We start from the raw sequence: 25890 nt of genomic DNA on the forward strand, positions 1-25890 counted from the left end.
ACAGGTGGGGAACTCTGCTTCTGAGACAGAGGCCAAGTGACCCCCCCAGCCCCCAAGAGCGTCATCGTCTCAAGAGGCAGGGCAGAGGAATCCCTGTGAGGAGAACTGCCCCTTTACAAAAGAAGGCTCCCCATGAGTAGAAGACTCCTCATGAGTAAGGCCCTCATCATGAGAAGGACTTCTTATAGAAGTCTCTGCTGTGATGCAGCTGAGTCCTGGGTGGGGCTCCGGACGTTGTGGCTATATATGCTTTCATTTGGAACTTACTAGCTGCTGGAAAAATGCATTTCTATCAGCTCTGTTTTCCTAATTGAAATCCTATCTGTACGTTGGCCATGATAGAACTTGCTAATTGATCATGGCAATGGAGTGGGCATTTGTAGCAACTTTATCCCCAGCCACAGTGCTGGTCCCAGGCCTACCTGTGTCCCAGCACTTCCCTCCACTTGTTCAGCTTTTGAATGCCTTCTGTTTTATTGCATGGTAGCCCGTTTCACAACTTTGATGCAGGATTTTGCATGTCCCATTTATGTCTGCCGCATAAGATTATAAATTTGTGGATGTTTCCAGAGGGCTCCTGCTGCTAATAATGAAAAAGTATTGCACAGCTGTTTCATCTTTTTCTCCTTAATGAATTTTCTGTGGTAAGGGAAAAAAAAACATTGGGAGAAGTGATGGAAAAACACGGAAGGGTTAGAAATGAAAGACAGCAATGTCTGCCTCCCCCCAATAGAATTCTAGGAGCACCCTGTATGCATGGATTTGATCACTCATGTGCAGTTTGTTGAAGGGTTTTGTGTTTTGTTTGAAAAATTCCCATGATTTTTTTCTTAAATATTAATGCAATGCTGGCCGTGCAGGTCAGTGTTGCCAGCTTTACAAATGAAGCTGCACTGTTCTTGCTATTTGTTGCACTGCCCAGTGTATGGTTGGGTAGATTGACTGCGACAGGAGCCTCCAAGCCTAGTGACCTACTCAGCTGCAGCGAAGGCATTGTGATAGTGGCATCCTCCAGATGGGGGCTTGAAGAAAAGATAGTTTGGCTCAACCTGTGTATGCATTTATTTAAAATTATTTTTAGGCTCCCTATAAGGGTGGAACCCTCTCAAAGTGGTGTACGAGATAAATACCGTACAAATTGGATACAATACAAATAAAGAAGTACATATTCAATAAACATTCATAAAAATAAGGAGTACCAATAAAAGTCAACAAAAACATAAATTACCAATAAAACCAGCAGTCCAAAGCACTATGGGAAGGCCAGTGAAAACATGTGGGTCTTCACAGCTTTCTGGAAGACCTCCAAAGAAGGCGCTACCTAACAAACCCCACAAAAACTGATTCCAGAAGTGTGGGGCTACCACTGAGAAGGCCCTCTCCCCTGTGGATGGCTTGAATGGAGATCTTTGGAGCAGACTGGTTCTTGTGCTTTAACATGACATAGACAGTACATAGACTGATGGAACTGAAAGTTGGAACTGAAAGTGCCAGTAATGGAGGTGGCTGTAACTGTATCATTCCTTCTCAATCTGTACATTTCAAGAAAAAAGCTTCCTCCTGCCCCCTCCAACCACCCACTTCTGGACTAACATCTCTATCAGAAATCTTTAGTGATCTCTGTTCCAAAGGAAACTGATGTTCAAAAGATTGCCATGAACTTCCTGCCAATCAGGAAAGGGGAAGCAAAGCAAATTTGTTTTGTTTTTTAAAGCCAGTTCTCCAGAACTGTCAGGCTGCCAGCTTTGACCATATCTGAATTTTGTGAACATTTTAAGAAGTTGGGAGGGGGGAATAAGCCTCCACCAAATAAGTGTACCCCCAAATGTTCAGCTGGAAACAAAGGCAGTATGTTCCAGGTCTAATTAAAACTCCCCTTGAAAAGGTTTTTATTATGTTTGCAAGAACTGAGAAGTGAAATTGAAAGTTTCTTCCATTGCTGTTTATTAGTTTTGCAGATAACAAAAGAGCATGTTGAGGCTGTTCAGGTTCTGCAGACTTCCCCACCCCCACCTCTCAGTAGCATATCTTGCATATAGTGAAACAATGGGCTTTTTGATTGCCTGCCAATGGATCTCAAAATGAGGACTGAGATGATGGTTTATTAAGTTGTTTTAATTAGGTTTCTTGGGGTCGAGCCCTTTATCAGAATTCCTGTCAAGGTTTCTAAAGGGAGGAGCTGGATTCATCAGGCTATAACAAGTTGCAAGCAGATTCTGTTCCCCTTAGGCCTGGAGATTTACCATCTGACAACCAGTTCCTCCTTTACCAGTGAGTGGAATCCATTCTTCTTTTGCCTCTAAACAGGGCTGTAGCTGCAGGTCAGCAAAATGACTCCAAAGCTCCTCTGTATTTTATTCTAGGACACACTGTGCTTCTAAGCATCAACGCCATCTAGAGACCCATTCCGAAGTTGGAAGCAATGGAGAGCCCTCCTCAGTAAAACTAATTGCATGAACAGCTGAACCTACTACAAGAAGCCCTGTCCATATGTTCTGGAAATATCTGGATGCAGGACACAGCAGCAGGTAAGTGTAGAAGGAGCATTTGTTTAAAAATATCTTATTTTACAACACAATTGTGCATTTGATATTGTTTCACAGATTCTGCAGTGGACATAACGGGTTAGATCCAGGAGCTGCCTTCCATGGATGGGGGATCATGGAAGGTGCCTCTGCCTGATTCTGGGGATTCCCTCTCCCCCCACACCACAGCTCACCCTATTCAGCAGGGTCTTTCAACCCCCTGTATCACATTTTCAGGGAATTGGAGGGGCTATTGTGGGAAGGAGGGGGCAGGGAAGTCTGCTTCCACCAGCCTACTTGCATGTGTCTAAATCTGGATCAACCCATGACATCTACTTAGGCTGCAGTCCTGTGCACGTGAGAGTAAGCTCCACTGAACAGAGCAGAATGTACTTCTGAGTAAGGATGCATAGATTGCATTAAGAGCTCTATTCCTTACATTTATAAAAGGTATTATAATAGGATTGCTGATATATTACTATAATTTTAAGAAGTGGCAGAGGAAAGAAAGTTCTGTGGAAGGAAGAGAAAAAGCAGAATCCATTTTAGGTTACTAGTTTTTGAAACCATAGTTCTGGAGCGTAACAGACCCACTTAATCAGGGTTGGTGTCAAGGGTAGGCGTGGTTGGGCACCTGCTAAGGGTCCACATCCCAGCAGGGACCCACTGGTGGTGGTAAGGAGCAGCAGCAGAGGCCACTGCCTACTTGTGTTTGTGCGTGAGAGCGTCACCACTTTGCCTTCTGTGAAATGGCTATTTTGTTGTGCTTTGTTGGGGAAAATATGTGATTTGGCATTAGACCTCACCTCTCCCTTGTACTCAGTTTCTTGGCCAAGTTTCTTGTCTCAGAGCTTCCTTAGTCTGCCTTCTGTGAAACAGGTGCTGGAGCAGAAAACTTTGGCTTTGAAAGAGTGGCTGTTTTGGAGCTCAGACCACGCCTCTGCCTTGTTCTTTGCTTTCTGGGCAAGTTTCCTTTCTTGTAGCCTCTCCAGTTTGCCTCCTGGAAAATGGATGTTTTGTGACTGGCCACACCCACCATGCAGCCATTTTGTGAATGGGCAAACCCCATTGGCAGCCATTTTGTGAGAGCACCCACAACACTCTCAAAATTCCAAATGTGCCCACCAGCCCAAAAAGGTTGGGACCCCTATGCTAGAGACTCTACCCAGTCAATATAAATGCATCATGTAATGGTGACTACTGAGTCTCTGGCTGTGTTTACACAGAATGGTAAGCCAGGATTCTGGAAAATCATGGCTTACCATGAATGAGCTGCATGCTGATCCACGTAGCTCATTCAGTCCCACGTAGCTTCTCCCAGTAGTTTGACTGAACATGGGATCCTGGCTTGTTGCTCCCTTACAAGCCAGGCTTGTAAGTAAGGACTTTTGATTTACAAATCCTAGCTTGTTTGGGAGCAACAAGCCAGGATCTCATGTTTGGACAATATGGGTAAACATCCATAGGAAGTGCTATAAGTCTTTTGTTCTTTCCTGGCTTGTATTATCCAAACGGGCAGTCCCATTTTCCTTCCTTCCTTCCTTTCTGATCTGTGAATCCATTCTCTCAGTCCCAACACCATCAGAGGCATGTTTTGACTGGAGAGAACATGAGAGAGGGCCTTTTTGGTGGCTGCTCCCAGTTCTGGGATCTCCCTCCTGAGGCTAGGCTGGCTCCCTCTCTGTTGTCCTTCCACTGGCAGGCAGATATATTTTTATTCAGGCAGGTCTTTGGGATGGAAGCCGGTCTGTTGCTGAAGGTGGTTTTAATTAGCTGGGTGCTGCCTATTTTTTACTGTTGTGTTTTTAGTTCATCTGTTGTTTTAATTGTTTCTGTTTGAATCTCAATTTTACTGTTAGCCATCTTGAACGCCAATTTTGGTGGAAAGACAGGATATAAATAAATAAAATGTGGATGGCCTTCTCTTAGCCCTGTTTACCTGTGTAAAGAACTTTGCCCCTATAAATGCAGGTTGGTATTTCGGGTGAATTCTGCCGATATGGGTCATAGGAAAAGCAAATTAGTATGCCAAATGAGATATGGCAACTGTACTGAGACTGGTCAGAAGACAGATGCTTTGTGAAGTCCCAGTCTCATAACACTATTAAGGTATTAAGAACATAACAAGAGATATGCTGGATTGGCCCAAAAGCCTGCCTGATCCAGCATCTTGTATCCACAATGGCCAACCTGATATCTCAATGGGAAGCTCACAAGCAGGACATGAATGCAACAGCACCCTCCTGCTCATGTTCCCAAGCAACTGGCATACAGGGGAATATTGTCTTCAGCACTGGAGATAATATATAGTCATAATGACTACCAGCCACTGTTAGCCTTCTCTTCCGTGAATTTGTTGAATCCCCTTTTAAAGTCATCCAAGGTGGTGGCCATCACTATGGCCCCATCTGCACGGGGCATTTACTCTGGTTCTACTGTGTCCCCCACACAATCGTGGCACATGACACATACCCCTCTCCATAGCAAGCACAGTTATTCATGCTGTAAAACCCTTTTTTTCTGCAAACTTGTTTTCTGATGGCTTTTTCTGTCATGGCAGCTTCAGTGCAGTTTGGGAGTCTGTGTGATCTCAATTGCCTTTGGTGTGGGCAGGGTGGAGCAGCAGTGACTGGGGGAAGGGAAAGTTGCACCGTGAAAGGGTGGATATGAGAAGCGTGGGCAAAACATGCCTACTCAGAAGTAACTCATTCTCTTCAACTGCATTTTACTGAGTATGAGCGGAGAGAGGGGTTGGGAGAATCCTTTTCTGCTCTTTTTTAAATGTCCAGACAAGTGAATGTGTGCATAATTTTAATGAGTTTAAAGGGTGATCATATCCAAGTGACCCTTCCCCCCACTGAGAAAGGGTGGACACAAGGGGAGGTATTGGCAAAACATGCCTACTTGGAAATAACTCATTCTCCTCCGTTGCACTTCACTGATCATGTGAGTGGAGTGGAGAGCAAATCTGTTGGTTTAAACCTCCACTTTTATGGAAGAGTGAAGGTACAAAGGGCGGTAAAGATTTTAAAAGCTGATTGCTTCCAAAGGAGCCTTCTTCCTGCTGGGAATGGGTGGACACAAGGGGGCATACTAACCATATTGACTCGGATGTAACTCATTCTCCTCCATTGCACTTTATTGAGCACACGAGCGAGGAGAGGGGCAGGGAGCCAGCCTCCATTCATTTGCTGCCCCGCCCCTACGCAGTTGATGATGTTCAGTTCTACTTGCGGGACTCTGCCCACCCAACCCCCAACTAATGCGGTTTCAGGAGCTGTTTGCCCTGTGAAAGCAAGTTTTTAAAAATGTATACACCACTTTATTGTCTACATTTGCCCTGGGAGGAACAAACCTGATTTCATGAAAATCTAGATTTGAACGGAATTGCCTCAGAAAGCATCTCCGCGTAGATGGGGCCTACATCTTGTAGTGGTGGATTCCATAGTTTAACTATGCACTGTGTGAAGAAGGACTTCCTCTTATCTGTCCTGAATCTCCCATCAGTCAGCTTCAGGGGATGACCCCAGCTTCTAGTATTTATGAGAGAGGAAGAAAAACATCTCCTCATCCACTTTCTCCATACTGTGCATAATTTTATACAGCTCTATCAATCTCCCCTTACTCACCTATTTTTCTAAGTTAAACAGCCCCAAACATTGTAATGTGTTCAGTATTACAATGTATTTTACCTGAAATGATGGTGACCTTAACTGTGTGAATTGTATGGTGCAGAGTGGGAACCGGAGAATGTTAGAGCTGGCTACTGTGTCTCAGATGATCCTTAAGAGATAGGCATTTGTCTGTGAAATGTATTGGGAGAGGCTATGGATATTAGGTTTAATTTCTATTCTCTGAATTTTTAAGTTTGCCTTATTTCTCATTAAGCTCTGAAAGTTATCTTGATTTTATGAATATTTAAATGTAAGCACTGGAACATTTTAAGTAAGTATAATCTGGTAAACTGCATTTTATGGAAACCTTAAAAAGTGGGTTGTCGGGATTAACCTTCGATGTGATACTCCCCAGACTATAAACACTTAGCCATGAATTTCTGAAGATTTTACTTGAATCAATTCTCCCACTTTCTCCTCTGATCTGATTAATGTTTACTCAGAAGTAAGTCCCAGTTGGTTCAGTGACTTCTGAGAAATCATGCATGGGATCATGCTACATGAATAAATGGTTTTAACCATGCCAGGATTAGAACTAGGGATGGGCAGACTCACCTCTGCAAGCCACTGGAGTGCCCAACAAGCACCTGGCAAGTGCTGTGGGGCTGCCCATACCCTTAGTGTGCTGCCATTTTGCTTAAAAATGGCAGCTCGGGATTTTCCAGATAAGTAATGTTATGTAAATGGCCACTGTAAAGGGGTCATTTACACAACATTACAGGCATAAATTTATGCCTGTAATGTTGCATAAATGGCCCCTTTATGGCTGCCATTTGCGTAACATTACATATCTGGAAAACCCTGACCTGCCATTTTTAAGCAAAATGGTGACTTGTTAAGGGGACAGGCAGCTGCCAGGTGCTCACGGATGCGGTAAGTGGTGGCAGCTCAGTAAATGGGGTCTGGGAGGCTAACCGGGGGTGGGGGTTGGGAGTCTGTTGAACTCCACCCCCTTCTCGGACTCCTCTGACATCCCTAATTAGAACCTAGAATACTTTGTCCACACAGTAATAGCAGTTTAAGATTTTTGCCTGTCCTCTTCTCTGCTGAAAGCCATGCAGCAATACAGCCTTCAGTGTGAACCAACAGCTCACCTGGTTCGCATGTAATGGCAATTGTGGGTTAATTAATCCACAAGTTACCAAAATCTAGCTGGAGCTAGTGCACTCCTTCCAGCATGCTCATTGCTTCCACTTTCAGTTAACAATCTACAATACCCCATTCATAGGTTGTTAGTGTGATGTCCAAACCTGGACACCCAGGGTAGTTATCATCTACTGCTGTTACCTGGAGCAGCTTGGTTCAGGCCATCTCTCTCATTCCTCCTGCCCCAGATGATGACTATATCTTTGGTCCCGGTGGTCAGGGCCCATTCCATAGTTCTGTACCACATGGGTGACACTGACATATCTCACCAGTGTGATTCACAACCATGTGAGCTGTATCTATCTAGCAGGTTGGACGATTGTGACTCCCATGCTGTTCTTGATGATGTCTAGAAGGAGGTGGCAACTATACTGCTCCAGGTAACATGTATATAGGGCCTTAGACTGCAAACAAGCAGAACATATTTGCACCTATCCAATAACATTTCATGCATTCTCCTAGCCCTGTATCAAGCTATCATTGAATAGTTCTTGGAGCTTAATGCCTTTAAGAAACGTACTGCTATGGACTGGATTTGAGGCAGTGACATCAAACTGCACAGCCCCCTTTGCAACTCTCTGAGGCATCCAGTCTCCCTGGCACTGTCATTTAGATTCCAGTGTGGTTCCCATCTTTACAAAGGCTTGTAACATCCCACTATGCAGGTTGATGCCTGCACTATACCTGCATCAAAAGGCCATTGATTAACCTGCATTATTTATGGATTTAAGGGTACTTAGCACCGTTGAAGATGCAAGATAGGGATATTTCTAGCAAGCCTTAACAGCAAAACAAAATAGCCCAAGAGTGAAAAAGCAGCTACAAGGTGGGACACAAGTGAAGGTGGGACACACCGACCTCCGTTGGCAGCCTCTACTTCGGCAATGGGAAATCGGCCAGCCAGAAGCAATTTCCCATCCACAAGATGGAAGATTTCTGCAGGTTGGAGGAGTCCCATGTTGACCTGTTCCTGCCATCCAACGAGTGAAGGTCAGGAGGAAGAAACTGGCACTGGAAGAAATGAAATCCACCCATCTCCTGGCAGGAAGGGAGTTGGCACTCCGGCTCTCATTGAAGGCAAGACTGCCTGGGGTTTTGTTTCCTTCTCTGCCTGCATGCCTGTTGTGGGCTGGTTCCCTCCAGAGAGGAAGGAATGTGCCATTTGCATGTTTTCTGGATTCCCTAGGAAGAGGCCTGCCATGTTATTGCTGGCTGCTCTGCATTTGGATGCTAAGAATAAGAGTGCACTGGGATGTTATATGCATTGGGGAGTGAAAACATCTGTGTATGTAATAATGGGTGGTATCAGGAAGCTCTGTCTGAGGAGCATGTTACAATGTTGGAAGCGGGATGCTGAGGAAACTACAGGAAAAGATTCCTTTTTATCCTGGCCTGAACAATTTGAGTGAAGACCCGGGAATCATTTTACGTTTTAGGGAGGATTGGGAAAATTCAAGGTAGGATTCAGAGGCCTCCTCTCAGCCACGTCAAAGCTTACATTGCCTAAACAAACAAACAGTGCATTTTGAGAGCATGTGTTATGGTTCCTTTTTAATTCTTCATAATAACCAAATATATAGGTGTTGCTGAGGAATAATACTCACATGTGGGTTTGGAGTATATGTTAAGGAAACAATGGTATTCTCTTTAAAAACATTGCTTCTGTTGGAAGAGGACATGGCTGGCAAAATTTCTGCTGATTACCGAGATAAGATGTGCAAAGTCTTTTGAGCACTCTAAAGCACTACATAAATACTCACTGTTGTTACTAAAGCGTCATTCATCACATTTGGTAGCAAATTCTTCTATGCCTGGTTAGATTTCTTACTGTGGTATATAATATCTGCTTCAGCGTTCACAGGTTGTTGCTGTCGTTTATCCATGCAATATCTGCCTGTGTTTTGCTATGAACAAGGTAGAGGATGAACTTTTCCCTGGTATGACTTTGAACTGTGGTAGCCATACTTCATGAAACAATCCTGGAGTGGGGTAATGGTGGTAGTAGTAGTAGTTTAAAGGGGTCTGCATAGGTTTTTTCCACCAACTGTTGTTCTACTCCAATCCTTTCCCTTAATTATACTGAAGAAAAATATTCACGCACATGCCACAACTTTCTACCCATCTTACTGTTCAAACACTTGGAGGGAGCAATCCTGCCCCCTAGACAGTGTCTGGGGGACACAGGATGCTTGAGTTTCCTGGCTCCGAGCTCAGAGACAGGGCTCCAAGCCAGGAAACCGCACTCCCCGCCTCCTCCCTCGCCACCAGTGCAGAGAGAACCACGCTGGCGGCTGCTATGAGCTCACAAACACGAGTGCGTAGGGGGCGAGAGGGGGTGTTCCCAGGGGAGGGGAGGGGACTGGGGATGTGGGGTTATGAGCTATCTCCAGCTTCCTTCTCTGCCCCTCCCTGAAGCCTCTGCTAGATGGGTCTAGCTAAAATACAGAATGGGAGGCGCATCACATCTCCTGCTCTGCATTGGACACTTGTAAGCCTCCGAGTTCCGAGGGTTGTGAGTACCCAGGGTGGATCCAGTAGGACTGTGCCCTTAGTCACAATTTCATTGTTCTTCGCTGCAAGGCCTGAGGGCCGCTGGCAGCTCCCAATTACCCTGTCCGCTGCTCTCTCTCTCTCAGCAGCTGCTCCCTCTCAGCAAAGGCTCTCTAGCTTTGCCTTGTTGCTTGCTTTAGTGGTGGGCCAGCTGCTGTGATCTGGGACACAGGAAGAGGCTTCAGGGCTGGGGCGTTCAGAGGCCTGCGGCTCCTCAGCTGTAAGATAGGGGTGGGGAGGAGAACCCAGGAGTGATCAGCCAATTAATTGTAGCCTCTTGGAGGACCCCAAGAGGCTAAGGGCAATGTGATTGGCTAGCTGCAGTAGTGCACTGTGTGGGCACTAAAGGTGGAGGGGAAATTGAATTTGTGGGTGAGAGAGTGAGCAATGTGCCCCTGAACTGGGAGGTTTTGCAGCACTGAGGAGGGAAGTGCAGTCTTTCGGTGACAAGAAAAAGATCCATCCCAGTCCAAGGACCCAATGAGCCTGTTAGAATTTGCCTGGAGGGGGAGGAGGAGAGGCAGCTATGGCCTAGGAAAGGAGGGCAAGTGGCCTCAGCACTGGTGCCTGAAGTCAAAGTGGCTCCTGCTTGGAAAATAGTGAAGAACATTGCACTATTTACTTGTGTGTGTGCGTGCTTATCGAGGAATTCTAAGTGGAGTTGAGGGGAGGTGTTGCACTAACTACGGTGTGAGGGGGCAGGTTTCTACTTGCCCATCCCATGCTGATCTGTAGAGAGGGGATCCCAATCCTTCTCACTCTTCAAACTCTGTTGGCAGTAGGTTTATACCTGCAGAAGCCTCGTGGGGCGCAGGGTGGTAGGTGGCAGTATTGCAACCGAAACTCTCCCCACGACCTGAGTTCGATCCCAGCGGAAGCCGGGTCTCGGGTAGCCGGCTAAGGTCGACTCAGCCTTCCATCCTTCCGAGGTCGGTAAAATGAGTACCCAGCTTGCTGGGGGAAAGGTAGTCATGACTGGGGAAGGCAATGGCAAACCACCCCACTACAGTCTGCCATGAAAACGCCAGTGAAAGCAGCATCCCTCTAGGAGTCAGTAATGACCCGGTGTTTGCACAGGAGGAACCTTTCTTTTCTTTTCCTTTCCTTTCCTTTCCTTTCCTTATGCCTGCAGACTTCCATGGGTAGACTGGAGACTTCTGCCATGGAACATCCCCCCCCCTCCACCCCCAACCCTGTTGGGGCAAAAAAATTTCCAAACTTCCCATATGCGCTGATGGGGTCTGAGCTAGCAATGACAACCCAGGAAAAAGATCTCGGGGTCATGATGAAGAAGCTCAGTTAAAACATAAATTTAGCTTGCAATGTGGAAAGGTGAATTCCATGCTAGGGATCATTAGCAAAGCGAACAAAAATAAAACTGCCAGTAAATAGTGCCTTGATACACTTGGAATTCTGAGTATACTAGTGATTGCAACTTCTGAAAAAAATGTAGAGCTGGTAAAGGGCAACCAAAATGATAAAAAATCCCTAGTGTGTCTGCTTAGGACTCACGGTAGAATGGGAATGGGGAAGTAGTATCAGTATGTTCCCTTGAATCTGTCTCTCCTCTTGACAAAATAGGTATGAAGAGGTTTAGGTTTACATGGACACTTGTTTTAATAAGTCTTTCAACTAATTTAGGGCAAGTTGTTTTGAGCAATTTTGGAGGCCTGTTGCTAAAGGGAATGATGGCATTTGCATGCTTTAACACAAAACAAAACAAACGTCCCTTGAATGTGTTTTAGTTCCCAGTAAAACCTGTAACCTCTCCAGCAAAGGAGATCGTTACCTTGTTGTGGTGTTGGAGCTTGAGCACCTCAATGACGCCATGAGCTAAACCGTGAAGGGATACCCAAGACGGGAAGGTCATGGCAGAGAGGTCAGACTAAATACGATCCCTGGAGAAGGTAACGGCAACCCACCCCAGTATTCTTGCCGTGAAAACTAAATGGATCAGTACAACCAGAGATATGTCGGTATACCATCGGAAGATGGGACTCCCAGGTTGGAAGATGGTCAAAATGCTACTGGGGAGGAACAGAAGATAAGTTCAACTAGCCCCAGATGTGATAACGCAGCTAGTTCAAAGCCGAAAGGACGGCTAGCGGCCAACGGTGCTGGTAGCGAACGACGAATCCGATGTTCTAAAGATCAACACACCATAGGAACCTGGAATGTAAGATCTATGAGCCAGGGCAACTTGGATGTGGTTATTGGGGAGATGTCAAGATTAAATATAGACATTTTGGATGTCAGTGAACTGAAATGGACTGGAATGGGCCACTTCACATCAGATGACCACCAGATCTACTACTGTGGACAAGAGGACCACAGAAGAAATGGAGTAGCCTTCATAACTAATAATAAAGGGGCTAAAGTAGTGCTTGGATACAATCCAAAAAACGACAGAATGACCTCAATTCGAATTCAGGGTAAGCCATTTAACATCACAGTGATCCAAATATATGCCCCAACCACAGATGCTGAAGAAGCAGAAATAGATCAGTTCTATGAGGATCTGCAGCACCTACTGGATAATACGCCAAAAAGAGATGTTATTTTCATTACAGGAGACTGGAATGCTACGGTGGGTAGTCAAACGACACCTGGAATTACAGGCAAGCATGGTCTGGGAGAACAAAATGAAGCGGGACATAGGCTGATAGAATTTTGCCAAGACAACTCACTGTGCATAACAAACACTCTTTTCCAACAACCTAAAATTTATTTATTTATTTATTTATTAATCGCCCATCTGACTGGTCACCCAGCCACTCTGGGCGATGTACAACTCACCATAAAACAATTTAAAACAATAAAATTTTACCATAATTTTTTTTTTTTAAATACCCTAACCCACCCCAAATACCTGCCTGAACAACCACGTTTTTAATGCACAACGGAAGCTCATTAAAGAGGGGGCATGACGGAGTTCCCTAGGGAGGGAGTTCCACAGAGTGGGGGCCACCACAGAGAAGGCTCTCTCCCTCGTCCCCACCAGTCTAGCTGTCCTGGCTGATGGGACAGAGAGAAGGCCATCCGAGGCTGATCTTGTTAAGCGGCCTGTCTGGTGTTGCTGGAGGTGCTCCTTAAGATAGGCTGGGCCGGAACCATATAGGGTTTTAAAGGTCAAAACCAACACCTTGAATTTGGCCCCGAAAACAACTGGTAACCAGTGCAACTCCTTCAGCACTGGAGTGATGTGATCTCGCCGGCGGCTGCCTTTAATCAGGCGAGCCGCCGCGTTCTGTACCAGCTGCAGCTTCCGAACCGTCTTCAAGGGTAACCCCACGTAGAGCGCATTACAGTAGTCTAAACGAGAGGAGACCAGGGCATGTACTACCGATGGGAGCAGATGGTCGGGAAGGAAGGGGCGCAGCCGCCGTATCAGATGGAGTTGATACAGCGCTGTCCGGCTCACAGCTGACACCTGAGCCTCCATGGACAGCTGGGAGTCCAAAATGACCCCCAGGCTGCGGACCTGGTCTTTCAAGGGTAGCCGTACCCCATTCAACACCAGGTCAACATCCCCCAACCTCCTCTTGTCTCCCACCAAAAGTACCTCGGTCTTGTCAGGGTTGAGCTTCAGCTTATTCCTCCCCATCCAGCCACTCACCGTCTCCAGACATTTGGACAGGGATTCTATGGCCAACCTTGGTGAAGATTTGAATGAGAGGTAGAGCTGCGTGTCATCCGCATATTGATGACACTGCACCCCAAACCTCCTGATGATAGCCCCCAGTGGCTTCACATAGATGTTAAATAGCATCGGGGAGAGGATGGAACCCTGTGGCACCCCACAAGTAAGTGGCCACGGGTCCGAAACCTCCTCTCCCAGTGCTACCCTCTGGTACCTGCCGGAGAGGAAGGACCGGAACCACCGCAATACAGTGTCTCCAATGCCCAACCCCTCCAGGCGGTCCAGGAGGATACCGTGGTCAACGGTATCAAAAGCCGCTGAGAGATCGAGGAGAACAAGGAAGGAGCATTCACCCCTATCCAGAGCCCTCCTCATATCATCCACCAAGGCGACCAAGGCCGTTTCTGTCCCATGCCCAGGCCTGAAGCCCGACTGAAATGGGTCTAGATAATCAGTTTCTTCCAAGTGTGCCTTCAACTGCACCGCCACCACCCGCTCAATCACCTTGCCCAAAAATGGCAGATTTGAGACTGGGCGAAAGTTGTTCAGAACTTGAGGATCCAAGGAGGGCTTCTTTAAGAGCGGTCTTATCACTGCCTCCTTGAGGGCTGATGGCATCACTCCCTCCTCAAGGGAGGCGTTCACCAGCTCCTTGATCCCCTCACCCAGTCTCTCTCTGCAGCTCATAATGAGCCAAGATGGGCAAGGATCAAGTAAGCAGGTGGTCGGCCTTACAGATGAAAGCACCTTGTCCTCTTCATCAGGAGGAAGAAGCTGGAACCGATCCCACAAAACCGGTTTGCCACAGGCCGCCTCTTGCTCACTACCTGTATCCACAGTGTGCAGAGTAACACACCTAATCTGATCAATTTTATCTGCAAAGTGCCTTGCCATAGCCTCACAGGAGGCCTTAGAATGCTCCAGTGGTTCCGGAGCCACAGGACCGACCAGGCTCTGGACCACTTGGAACAGCCTCCTGGGGCAGCACTCTGTATAAAAGACGACTTTATACACGGACTTCACCAGATGGTCGACACTGAAATCAGATTGACTACATCCTTTGTAGCCAGAGATGGCGGACATCTATACAGTCGGTAAAAACAAGACCTGGAGCTGACTGTAGTTCAGATGATGAACTTCTTATTGCACAATTTAGAATCAGACTAAAGAGAATAGGGAAGACCCACAGATCAGTTAGATATGAGCTCACTAATATTCCTAATGAATATGCAGTGGAGGTGAAGAATAGATTTAAGGGACTAGATTTAGTAGATAGGGAAGAACTATGGATAGACATTCGCAACATTGTTCAGGAGGTGGCAACAAAAAACGTCCCAAAGAAAAAGAAAACCAAGAAGGCAAGATGGCTGTCTGCTGAGACACTGGAAATAGCCCAAGAAAGAAGGAAAGCAAAAGGCAAAGTGATAGGGGGAGATATACCCAATTAAATGCAAAATTCCAGAGGTTAGCCAGAAGAGATAAGGAATTATTTTTAAACAAGAAATGCACGGAAGTGGAAGAAGATAGTAGAATAGGAAGGACAAAAGACCTCTTCCAGAAAATTAGAAACGTTGGAGGTAAATTCCAGGCAAAAATGGGTATGATCAAAAACAAAGATGGCAAGGACCTAACAGAAGCAGAAGAGAGCAAGAAAAGGTGGCAAGAATATACGGAAGATCTGTATAGGAAGGATAGTATCATCGGGGATAGATTTGACAATGTGGTCAGTGAGTTAGAGCCAGACATCCTGAAGAGTGAGGTTGAATGGGCCTTAAAAAGCATTGCTAATAACAAGGCAGCAGGAGATGACGGTATCCCAGCTGAACTGTTTAAAATCTTGCAAGATGATGCTGTCAAGGTGATGCATGCCATATGCCAGCAAATTTGGAAAACACAAGAATGGCCAACAGATTGGAAAAAATCAACTTATATCCCCATACCAAAAAAGGGAAACACTAAAGAATGTTCAAACTATCAAACAGTGGCACCTATTTCACATGCCAATAAGGTAATGCTCAAGATCTTGCAAGGTAGACTCCAGCAATTCATGGAACAAGAATTGCCAGATGTACAAACTGGGTTTAGAAAAGGCAGAGGAACTAGAGACCAAATTGCCAATATCCGCTGGATAATGGAGAAAGCCAGGGAGTTTCAGAAAAACATCTATTTCTGTTTTGTTGACTATTCTAAAGCCTTTGACTGTGTGGATCATAACAAATTGTAGCAAGTTCTTGGTGGCATGGGGATACCAAGTCATCTTGTCTGCCTCCTGAGGAATCTGTATAACGACCAAGTAGCGATGGTAAGGACAGACCACGGAACAACGGACTGGTTTAAGGTTGGGAAAGGGGTATGGCAGGGTTGTATACTCTCACCCTACCTATTCAACCTGTATGCAGAACACATCATGCGATGTGCTGGGCTTGATGAATCCAAGGCTGGAGTTAAAATCACTGGAAGAAACATTAACAATCTCAGATATGCAGATGATACCACTTTGATGGCTGAAAGCGAGGACGAGCTGAGGAACATTATGATGAAGGTGAAAGAAGAAAGTGCAAAAGCTCGGTTGCAGTTAAACCTCCAAAAAACCAAGATTATGGCAACCAGCTTGATTGAGAACTGGCAAATAGAGGGAGAAAACGTGGAGGCAGTGACAAACTTTGTCTTTCTAGGCGCAAAGATTACTGCAGACGCTGACTGCAGCCAGGAAATCAGAAGACGTTTACTTCTTGGGAGGAGAGCAATGACAAATGTTGATAAAATAGTTAAGAGCAGAGACATCACACTGACAACAAAGGTCCGCATAGTTAAAGCAATGGTATTCCCCATAGTAACCTATGGCTGCGAGAGCTGGACCATAAGGAAAGCTGAGCGAAGGAAGATAGATGCTTTTGAACTGTGGTCTTGGAGGAAAATTCTGAGAGTGCCTTGGATTGCAAGAAGATCAAACCACTCCATGCTCCAGGAAATAAAGCCAGACTGCTCACTTGAGGGAGTCATATTAAAGGCAAACCTGAAGTACTTTGGCCACATAATGAGAAGACAGGATACCCTGGAGAAGATGCTGATGCTAGGGAAAGCGGAAGGCAAAAGGAAGAGGGGTCAACCAAGGGCAAGAAGGATGGATGATATTCTGGAGGTGATGGACTCGACCTTGGGGGAGCTGGGGGTGGCGACGGACAACAGGAAGCTCTGGTGTGGGCTGGTCCATGAAGTCACGAAGAGTTGGAAGCAACTGAATGCATAAACACAAAACCTGTAAATTTTAAAGATGTTAAAAGTACATGAAAGCATTAATGTGGGAGCAAGACAACATTTCAGTAATAACTGAAACAACCTGTGTGCAGAGTTAAATATTATTTCCTACTGGTCTTTCTGTAATAAACCTCCTATGGCATATCAAGAGGCCCTATCCTCAAAAGGCAGGGCCTTTTCTATCCTGTCTTCTAAAGACTGTCAGGAAATCCTTTCCACCCTTAAGCAATCAAGGAATAGCCTTCCTGTTTCCTCTCCCACCTCTTTCTTCCCTGCTCAGTCCTCCAAGCAGCTGAACATACCAGGTTGCTGACAATTGTGCAATGGATATGATGTACTCAGTGTTGCATTCTTTAGATTCCCCTTGAAAGTATGTCTGCCAAAAGTTGGAACACAAGGTGAACCATAAATGAAATAGCTAGACTTGCTCTCTTTCCAGTGGCAATGTATTTACAGTCCACCTCAGAATCTCCATGGAAGGCAAAGAACATTTTGGATTACATACACTGCCCAGCATCAAATGATGTGGGAAATAACTTGCATGAAGATTTCTAATGGTAGGATTGTTCTGTGTATAGATTTAAACATGTTTCCTGTGACTTGCATGTATTTAAGGGGGCATAATTGTATTTATGATTTAGGTTCATAGAGATGTATGAAACCTACTTTTTATAGAAAGAGATTGCACTAATTCATGGAGGATAAGGCTATCAATGGCTACTAGTCATGACACTACTACCAGGATTAGAGGCTGTGTGGCTCTGAATAATCATTCACTAGGGAACAAAAGCAGGAGAGGGCTATTGCCCTCAGGTTTGCAAAGCAGTCACCTCAGACACTGCCCTTTAAGGGATTGCCCTTTAAGGGACCATCCACAGCCATTAAGAAATATTAGCATTCTTTTGTCAGGCTCAGGCAAAACTATGGGGCGGGGCAGGGGAGGACCATCAGCAAACTCAAAACACTAAGCTATTTTACATATTTGAGTGTGTGTGTGCATGTGCATGTGTGTGTGAACTGCACTTGATTGTGCAGGAATTTGGGGGTATAATTATTTTGGGGAATGTTTGGGTATTATTATTGGTATAATTCAGGAGTGATCAACTTGTGGCCCTGCAGATGCTATTGGACTGCAATTCCCATTATCCCTCACCATTGACTATGCTGCCTAGGCTAATGGAAGTTGCAGACCAACAAAATCTGAAGAGCCACAAGTTGCCCACCCCTGAATTAGTTACATTAGTTTTAGATGTTTATGTATTATTGGTATAATTACTACTGTAGCGCAAGGTTATGGATATGCTTCTGGCAGTAATTAATCACACTGATGTACCATAAGTTTTGCATCCAAAACAGGAGGGCATGCAACTGTAGCAAAACTGCAAAGAAGTAGAACAAAGGGTCTAAGAGCCAGTGTGGCCTAACGGTTAGAGCAGCCTTCCCTATCTTGGAACCTTTTCAATGTGCTGGACTGCAACTCCCATCATGCCCAGGCAACATGGGTTAGAGTGTTAAATTGAGAATGGGGAAACCTGGGCTCAGAAAGCTTACTAGGCGATGTGGGGCCAGTAACTCTCTCTCAGCCTACCTAAGGGTAGAGGGGGGAAACGGCGGGTCGGGGGGAGGCGGGGGAAAAAAAAAGTCAACACTTCAAAATGGTACTGGAAAGCTAAATTTCGTAACATAGGAGAATGCTGCTATAAAATGTTTCCGTGTTTTTAAGGCAACAGGAAAAGAAACGTATCTATACAGCTTCAAAAACGTGAGCGTACACTCCACGAACACACAGTAAACGCTAAATCTGTAATATATGAAGCAGCCTTAAAACCTCTCTGTCACACACACACGCTTCGCTTCGCTTCCTTCCCAGAGCAGTGGCAGGGAGCAAAGCCAGCTCCGCAGTCTCAGTTGATGTTTAACCAGCAGTGAAATTTCTCTTTTTCAAGGGCACCGAGCGAGCGAGCGAGCGAGCGAGACATTGGAAATCGTGGGGCTGTGCAGGTGGCTGGACCAGAATAGCTAGTTTTAGCAAACCAATTGGGCAGCCTCTCGGTCCAGCCGACGGCAATCTGACGGTAAACAACTTTGCGATCTGTTCCCGCCGTCGGCCTCCTGCAAACTCTCCCCCCCCCCCCTTCATTGTTCGGGAAGGGAGAGCGCGCGCGCGCAAGCTCGGCTTATTGCAGAACACCCGTTTGCGCTCGCCTTTCCCCCCTCTCTCTCTCCGGAGCTGTTTACGGGTTGGCTCCTGGGTAACCCACTGACCTCACCGTGCAGCAGCACTGCTGGGAAACGGAGGCTCCCTCGCGGCCTGACTGATAAGCCTCCCGCGGAAGACATTCCTTTTCCTCGCGCGGGGGAGGGGCCGCAGAGGCGCACACGCGCCTCGCCAGCCTGCCTGCGCCGCCGCCCCCGCCGCCGCCTCGTTCTTCCCTCCTTCCCCTCGCGCGGAGGCGCCGCGGCTTGTCGGGTTCCCCCTGTGAAGTCCTTCTGGATATCCTTTTCTTCAGTTGCGCGGCCGAGGAACTTTTGGACAGGGACGAAGAGGCGGCATGTTGGGCGCCAAAGAGAACTTCTCCGCGTGAGCTCCCAGGTCAGTGCTGCTGCTACTACCGCCGTACTTGCCCTGGTAGTTTGGGAGAGTCGCCTCCCGCCGGCCACCGTTCCGCTCCGCGTCGCTGCCTTCCTGTGAACCCTCATCAGTCAGCAGTCCAGAGGCAGCGTGGACGACGAGTATTGCAGGCTCTGTACCGGCTGGGCACTCGCCATAGAGAGTGTGACGGCTGAGGCACAGGAGGAGGAGAAGGACACCTTCCCAAATCCGTAATACCTTTATCAGGTCAACTCAGCGATCACGAACAATGTGCACGTTTTCGAGATCTCCAGATCTCTTCATCGGGCGAGGTGTTACAAAAAGCAGGTTGCGGTTTCGCTGAATCAAGGACTCCAGAAGCAGGGAGATATTGGGTCTGCAGCATGAGCTGTTCTTGTTTTTTGTTTTCCGCCCAGGGTTCTTTTGTACTTCTTTAGCTGTGAATGCCATTTGCTGTGATTGTCCTTTTACCTGAACTGTCAGAAAGAATCACACCCAGGTGCTTCCAGACAAGGCTTTTCTTGCACCATCACCCTACTTGTCCTCCATTTGTAACCCTCCTGTGTTTCCCATCACTTATTACATCTTTTCTCTTACCACCGAGGATGCTTCCAGACGGAAGGCTCCCAGCGCTCCCAGTCAAAAGATGTTGTGCAGCTATTCTGCCTTTTCCTCCTTAACAGATTTTTTTTTTTTTTTTGTAGAATGAAAAAAGATAGAAGAAGTGGTGGGAAAACACACAGGAACATGGGAAGCTGCGTTATAGTGAGTCAGACCCTTGGTCCTTCTAGCCCAGTATTGCTGATGCTGGCTCTGTTCACACGCGAGGGAGGGTTAGGCGAAGTACTATGCGTGTGCCTGTCACATGACCAGGAACTGCGCGGCACCCCATGGTTTACTTACCTATCCCTGCTCTGTGGTTACTGCGTTGTCCCCCTGCTGCTGTCACTGGTTATCCCAGCGGCCATCACCCTGGAAATCGTGCGCGCCGGCTGCTCTGGTCGTTGCTATGCGACGGTGACCATGACGTCCGGCCTCGCTGCCTAGAGCATTGCCTCAAGTGGTGGACGCTCTCGGCTGCCGCCTCCGTGGTCGCCATGTTTTCGTATGGAACGGCTCGTTTTAATGATGGAGATCCTGCCATGGTAAGCCACCTTGGGCCCCACCTTAACCCCACTGCAGAGGGGTGGTTAGCTAGGGTGGTTACCTAGCCATTGTGGTTGGGATTTTGACCCCACACATGACATGCTAAGCCACCGTGGTTTGCGCCAAAACATGAACCACGGTGGCTTAGCATGATGTCTGAACAGGCCATTCAGTAACATTTCATGAATGAGGTAGGACGGCTGCACGATTAAAGCCTCGTCTGGAAGTACCCAGAAAATCCGTTAAGGAAAAGATGGAATAGCTGCATAATGTCTTTTGACTGGTAGGACTAGTAGTCATCCGTCTGGAAGCACCCATGGTCACTGCAGATGACACAGTACTCACTGTGGAAGGACATGCAGAATCCCTCACAAAATGTCACCTTTTTGATCGAGCACCATTGCAGTAACTAGCACAACAAATCAGAGACTCATTAAGGCCCCAGCTTTGAGTTGGCCTCCTTACAATTGGATCTCACCCCTTCATTCAAGATGTTCAGGGTGGTGTAGTTGAGGATCCTTCCCTCCTCCTCAACAACCCTGTGAGGCAGGTGTGGTTGAGAGAGTGTTTTGGCCATCCGACTGAATTTCATAGTCGAGCCAATGAGTCTCTCCAGTCCAAGCCTAGCACTTCTGACAACTGTACTACAGTGGCCTTAGTATGGTGGATGTGAGCATAAGAGAACACGTACCTCAATTACTGCACAACTGCCATATCAGTGTTGAGCGCAGGGTATATTAGAAATCTAAATAGTGCATTGCGATCGTATGCATGACTACCCAGAAGTTACTTCCAAATAAGCATGTACAGGATCGAAACTTTATCGTCTCAGCATGCTGCCAGCACTCCTAGGGTGACTTTAGTCTTTTATTCACAAAATCAATGGGGTTATGGTGTGATTACTTAGATAATGTACATGAAGAGCTTTGAACATACAGCATGATGTATATAAATGCATAATAATAATAATAATGGTGATGTGTTTTCCTCACAACTTCAATGCACATCAAACTGTGGAATGGTAATGTTATGTGCATATAGGTTTGCAAGTAAGCACCAGAGAATGATAGTTTTTTTCCCCTTCTGGATGGATAAACAGGGTTGGTCTTGACTATACACCCTAATAATTGAAAAGTTGACTCATATGAGCAGGTGGAAGAATGTGATGTCACTGAAGTAAAATGAGGTGCCTTTAACAAATGTATGGTAGAAGAGGATCTGGCTGCTGCTAGGAAGGGGTGTCATGTTGCATAGGATTCCCCCTGATTCCAAGAATTCTTGTATGGCCTTGACTAGTGGAGTAACAACTTCAGACCCTTTAATTAAAACTCCTCACCCAGGAACGGATCTGCTTAAATTTTAGACGCCACACTTTGAGTCTGATTGGATACCACAGTTTCCTTGCAATTCCTCTTTCTCTTACCTACTTATTGCAGGTAATGTGGAAAGAGAATAGTAATGTGCAAATGGCCCTACGTTTTTAGTGCTCGTAGAACCTGAATACAAAAGGGCAGGAACATCGGTTTACTATATGGGAGTGCATGTTCTCCAAAAATATTTGAAAATCCCCAAAATTATGTTTGCATTAGCAAAATATGTACTTTAAAAAAGGCACACCTTTTGAAATGTACACATTAAGAAATGCACACTTTAAAAATGCACAATTTAAAGTGTTTTTATTTTTTAAGTGTTTATTTAAAAGTGTGCATTTTTAAAATATTCACATTTTCACGTTTTTGTGAGTGTGTCAGGTTTCCTGATCCCCTCAGTGCACACGCTGAGGCAATCTGACACCGGACCCCCAAATCAGTGAGATTTCTTTATTGCAGGAAATTCCGTGGCAAAAGCTTAAGAAATCGTATAGCTGATGGTCAGTAGCTATAGGCTCTATGTAATGCCAGAACAGTCCCAAACTAAACTCTACTACCATGACTGAGATCCTCATCAACATGGCTTCCCCATTGCCATCTCCATGGTTCTGAACACAAGGGAAGAGACTCAGGATTCCTGGCGTACCTAACCCAGTCAATCTATACATGGGGTTCCAAACCTGGACAAGGAATGGGAGTGATTCCTGGAATGACCCCATCAGGCAATCAAGGAATAAATTCCAGAGGAATTTCCCAGGCAGAGGAAAGTCCAAAAGTCATAGATCAAACCCAGCCTGCCAGTACGCTGAGCTGACGACAAACAAAGACACACAATCCACAATAAATGAGAGTTGAAGTCAATGAAAAGCCTCACAGTACTTTTCATGGCAAGTCTTTAGCAATCCAAAGTTCCAAATAAGGGAGTGTCCATGTGCAGAGTGCCTCCAAAAGCCCAGGTGATGATGGATCTAAACAGAGAAGGCTTTGGGCAACGAAGACGAGACGTTCTTAGCAAAGGCTTTTTGCCTTTGCATCAGCTTAAAAGGGGACAACGTGACTGTAAGACACCCCCTCCAGATCACTTGATCGACAAGGGCTTTTGGCCTTTCAGTGAGGCCTCTTTCCAAAGAGGTGTCACTGCTCAGCTCTCCAGCAGTGATGTGTCAACCTGGGCGACCCTTCTGCAAACCCCACCCTACCTCTGCCAGGTTCTCGTGGACGGCTTCCAGCCTCCCTGCCTGCCAAGGCCAGGCCAGCAGGTGGGCAGGGAGTTGGGTGGCTCCCCCTGGCTCTGCTCTGAGAACGCTGACAGAGGGAAGCTCACACAGACTCTGACATTCCGGAGGCTGAGCAGGCCCACGCCCTCCCAGGCTGCTTCCACTCAGATCTTAGCTATGACCTACAAGGGCCACTGTTGAAGCTGGACCTTGACACAATGGGAGGAAAGTGTGCATTTTTTAAAAAGGCACAGTTTACAAATTCACTTTTTCACGTTAGTCAATGGGGGAAATGCATAGTTTTGAGGAAAAAAAACAGTTTTCCCATCTGAATGACCCCTGAACCCCCCCCCCCCCATACAGGTTGCAAACGAGAACAGGAGTGAACCAAACTTTGAAGTGAAGTTCGGAGAATTTTGGCAAGCTTGAGCTTCCCTGGTTCTCCCATCCCTAGACCCAAGAAACTAGTAAGCTGAAGGCTAGCAACAGCCCCTCTCCCCTCCATGTTTGGAATTAGAGGTAAGAGTGATTTCTGATTATTATGTGGGAAAGAAGAAGCTAGCAGCATATCACTGTGGCCTGCTGAATTATCACCTGTTGGGTGTAATTTTTAACCCACTAATGCTTTGTGCATAAATGAGCCAATCTGACATAAAACTGTAAACAGATCTTTCTTTCATTAGCAATAGAAAAAGGAGTTGAGAGGGGTCAATGTGAACTGATCCAGTAATAAAAATATTAAAAAGGAGAGAGTCTATGTAGAGGGTGCAACTTTCCTATTCTCCTTTTTTTCCTTTCTGTTTTTCCGATGAGTAGGTTGATTCCCCGATCTTTACCATATGACTGAATGCTTTGAACTCTTTGAACATTAATGAGGGTTTTTTTCTTTTTACGTTAAGCCCTTTAAGACAGTCTGGAAACTGTAGTTTTTCCAGAATGCAGCCGCTACAAAGCCAAGAGATTGGATCATTATTACACCAATCCTCTTATCGCTTGCACTGTCTTCCAGTCTGGTCCCAGGCTTAATTCAAGGCACTAGTTTTAAGCTGTCAAGCCGTAAGTGGCCAGCAACGAAGGTACATTGAGAAGCACTTCTTTCCATATGAGCCTGCCTGGGAACACCTTTTGAAGACACTCCAAAACATGGGCCCTTCTCCTTCTTCCCCCACCATCAGGGATGTGGTGGGTGTACATGAGAGATAGGGCCTTTTTGATTCTGGCACCTTAAGTTGTGGAGCAGCTTCACAAGGGAGGTACACTTGACCCCATCACTCTGTTATTCTGGAAAGCTTTTCAGTAAATGTGGTCACCTGCTTATGGTGATGTTTTGTGATGATGTTTTATGCTGTATGAGCTGTGTTGTTTTATATTGTTTTTTGTTGTAAGCTATCTTGGGTGTAATATATACAGAAAGGCAAGGTATAAATCAGCCTTGTAATTAAGCAAAAATGACTAGCCTGCAAAACAATTTACTAGCTTGCTAAGAGGCTAGTAGCTTGCATTTCCATGCTGGCCATAGAGGGGGAGAAGCACCCTCCTCTCCAGGTAAGTAGCCTTTTAACAGCCTAGTGTGTGTGGGGGGGAAGCCTACTACCCAGGGGGCTGGCAGAGGAGGGACGGAGCGAACCATCCTTCTTCCTCTGTCAGCCTGCTGTGTTATTATGCTGGTTGTGGAGGAAGGGGCTTTTTTTCCTTGGCAGGCTGGAGGAGGAGAGAAAGAATTCCATGCATGGAATTCACTCACCTGCATTAAATTTCTGGTTTCCTATGGCTGCCAGGCAAGTGGTTAAATACAAAATTGATAGGTACAAATACATACATACATACATACGCAGTCTTTTCACCTAGAATTCTTGTTCTCTTACTAATTGAAATGGGCGTTTTAGAGGTTGTGGACAATTTAACCAAAGAACCAGCAGGTGTCATGAGGCGCAGTAGCCTGTATTATAACCAGTATATGTTTCTCTGTTGTTAGAGGACACAACTGGAGTGTGGTTTGGGGAGGACAAAAGAGCGAAGCCCTTCTCTGACATCCAAAAAGTTAGGGAATATGTTTCCTATTGCATCTTTTCATCTGGTGTTCATTTGCAGGAGCAGAGGTGAATCACCTGCTGAAATTTATATGAATTAGCATTGTAGAGTACCTCAAGGGGAGGGCCCGTAGCTCAGTGGTAGAGCACCCACTTTGCATGCAGAAAGTCCCAGGTTCGATCCCTGGCATTTCCAGGCAAGGCAAGAAAAAGTCCTAGCTGAAACTCTGGAGAGCTGCTATCGGTCAGTGTTGACAATACAGGGCTAGACGGACCAAGGTTCTAACTTCGTATAAGGCAGTTTCCTATGTTCCATTTGCATAGTAGTGCACCTTATTTGCATAACATGCAAATTATGCCACCCAGATGTGTGGGTTTTCCCTGCCTGTCTTTAAGGGACTCTGGTTTTTTTCATCTCCACCCACCAAAGCTTGGAATGCCAAAAATGTGTTGCCTGGCATTTGTGATACAATCTGAAAACGCATGGAGGGGAAACAAACCATTGGAACTGAAGAACTGACACTGGGCAGCTACTGCATCTTGGGAGACAGGCCCAGCCACACCTCCCACCTTCCAAACGCAGGCTGGCCATCAAAAGATGCATTGTGCATTGAGAGACTGTTTTCCAAAGACTAACAGAGCACTTTTGAAGGACTGATGTGGTGGACTGCATTGGGCTTGTCATAGTGCCGTTAGAAAGAAGAAACTGCTGGCTTTGGGGCTGGATGGGATGGTGGACAC

At 46.1% G+C, this 25890-nt stretch overlaps 1 long non-coding RNA gene across 1 annotated transcript in view; it reads right to left on the minus strand.

Moving 5' to 3' along the window:
* The window catches only part of LOC146354349 (uncharacterized), a 42949-nt gene extending 23385 nt beyond the window's left edge, over nt 1-19564 (minus strand). Inside the window, exon 1 of the long non-coding RNA XR_014788369.1 lies at nt 19059-19564. This is a non-coding gene — a long non-coding RNA (uncharacterized LOC146354349). The remainder of the gene's footprint in view (nt 1-19058) is intronic.
* Between the last annotated feature and the right edge of the window lie 6326 nt (nt 19565-25890).

Source organism: Heloderma suspectum, chromosome 2 (genome assembly GCF_057233095.1).
Source record: "Heloderma suspectum isolate Gila_16-S chromosome 2, 16-S_ref, whole genome shotgun sequence".
NCBI classification, from domain to species: domain Eukaryota; kingdom Metazoa; phylum Chordata; class Lepidosauria; order Squamata; family Helodermatidae; genus Heloderma; species Heloderma suspectum.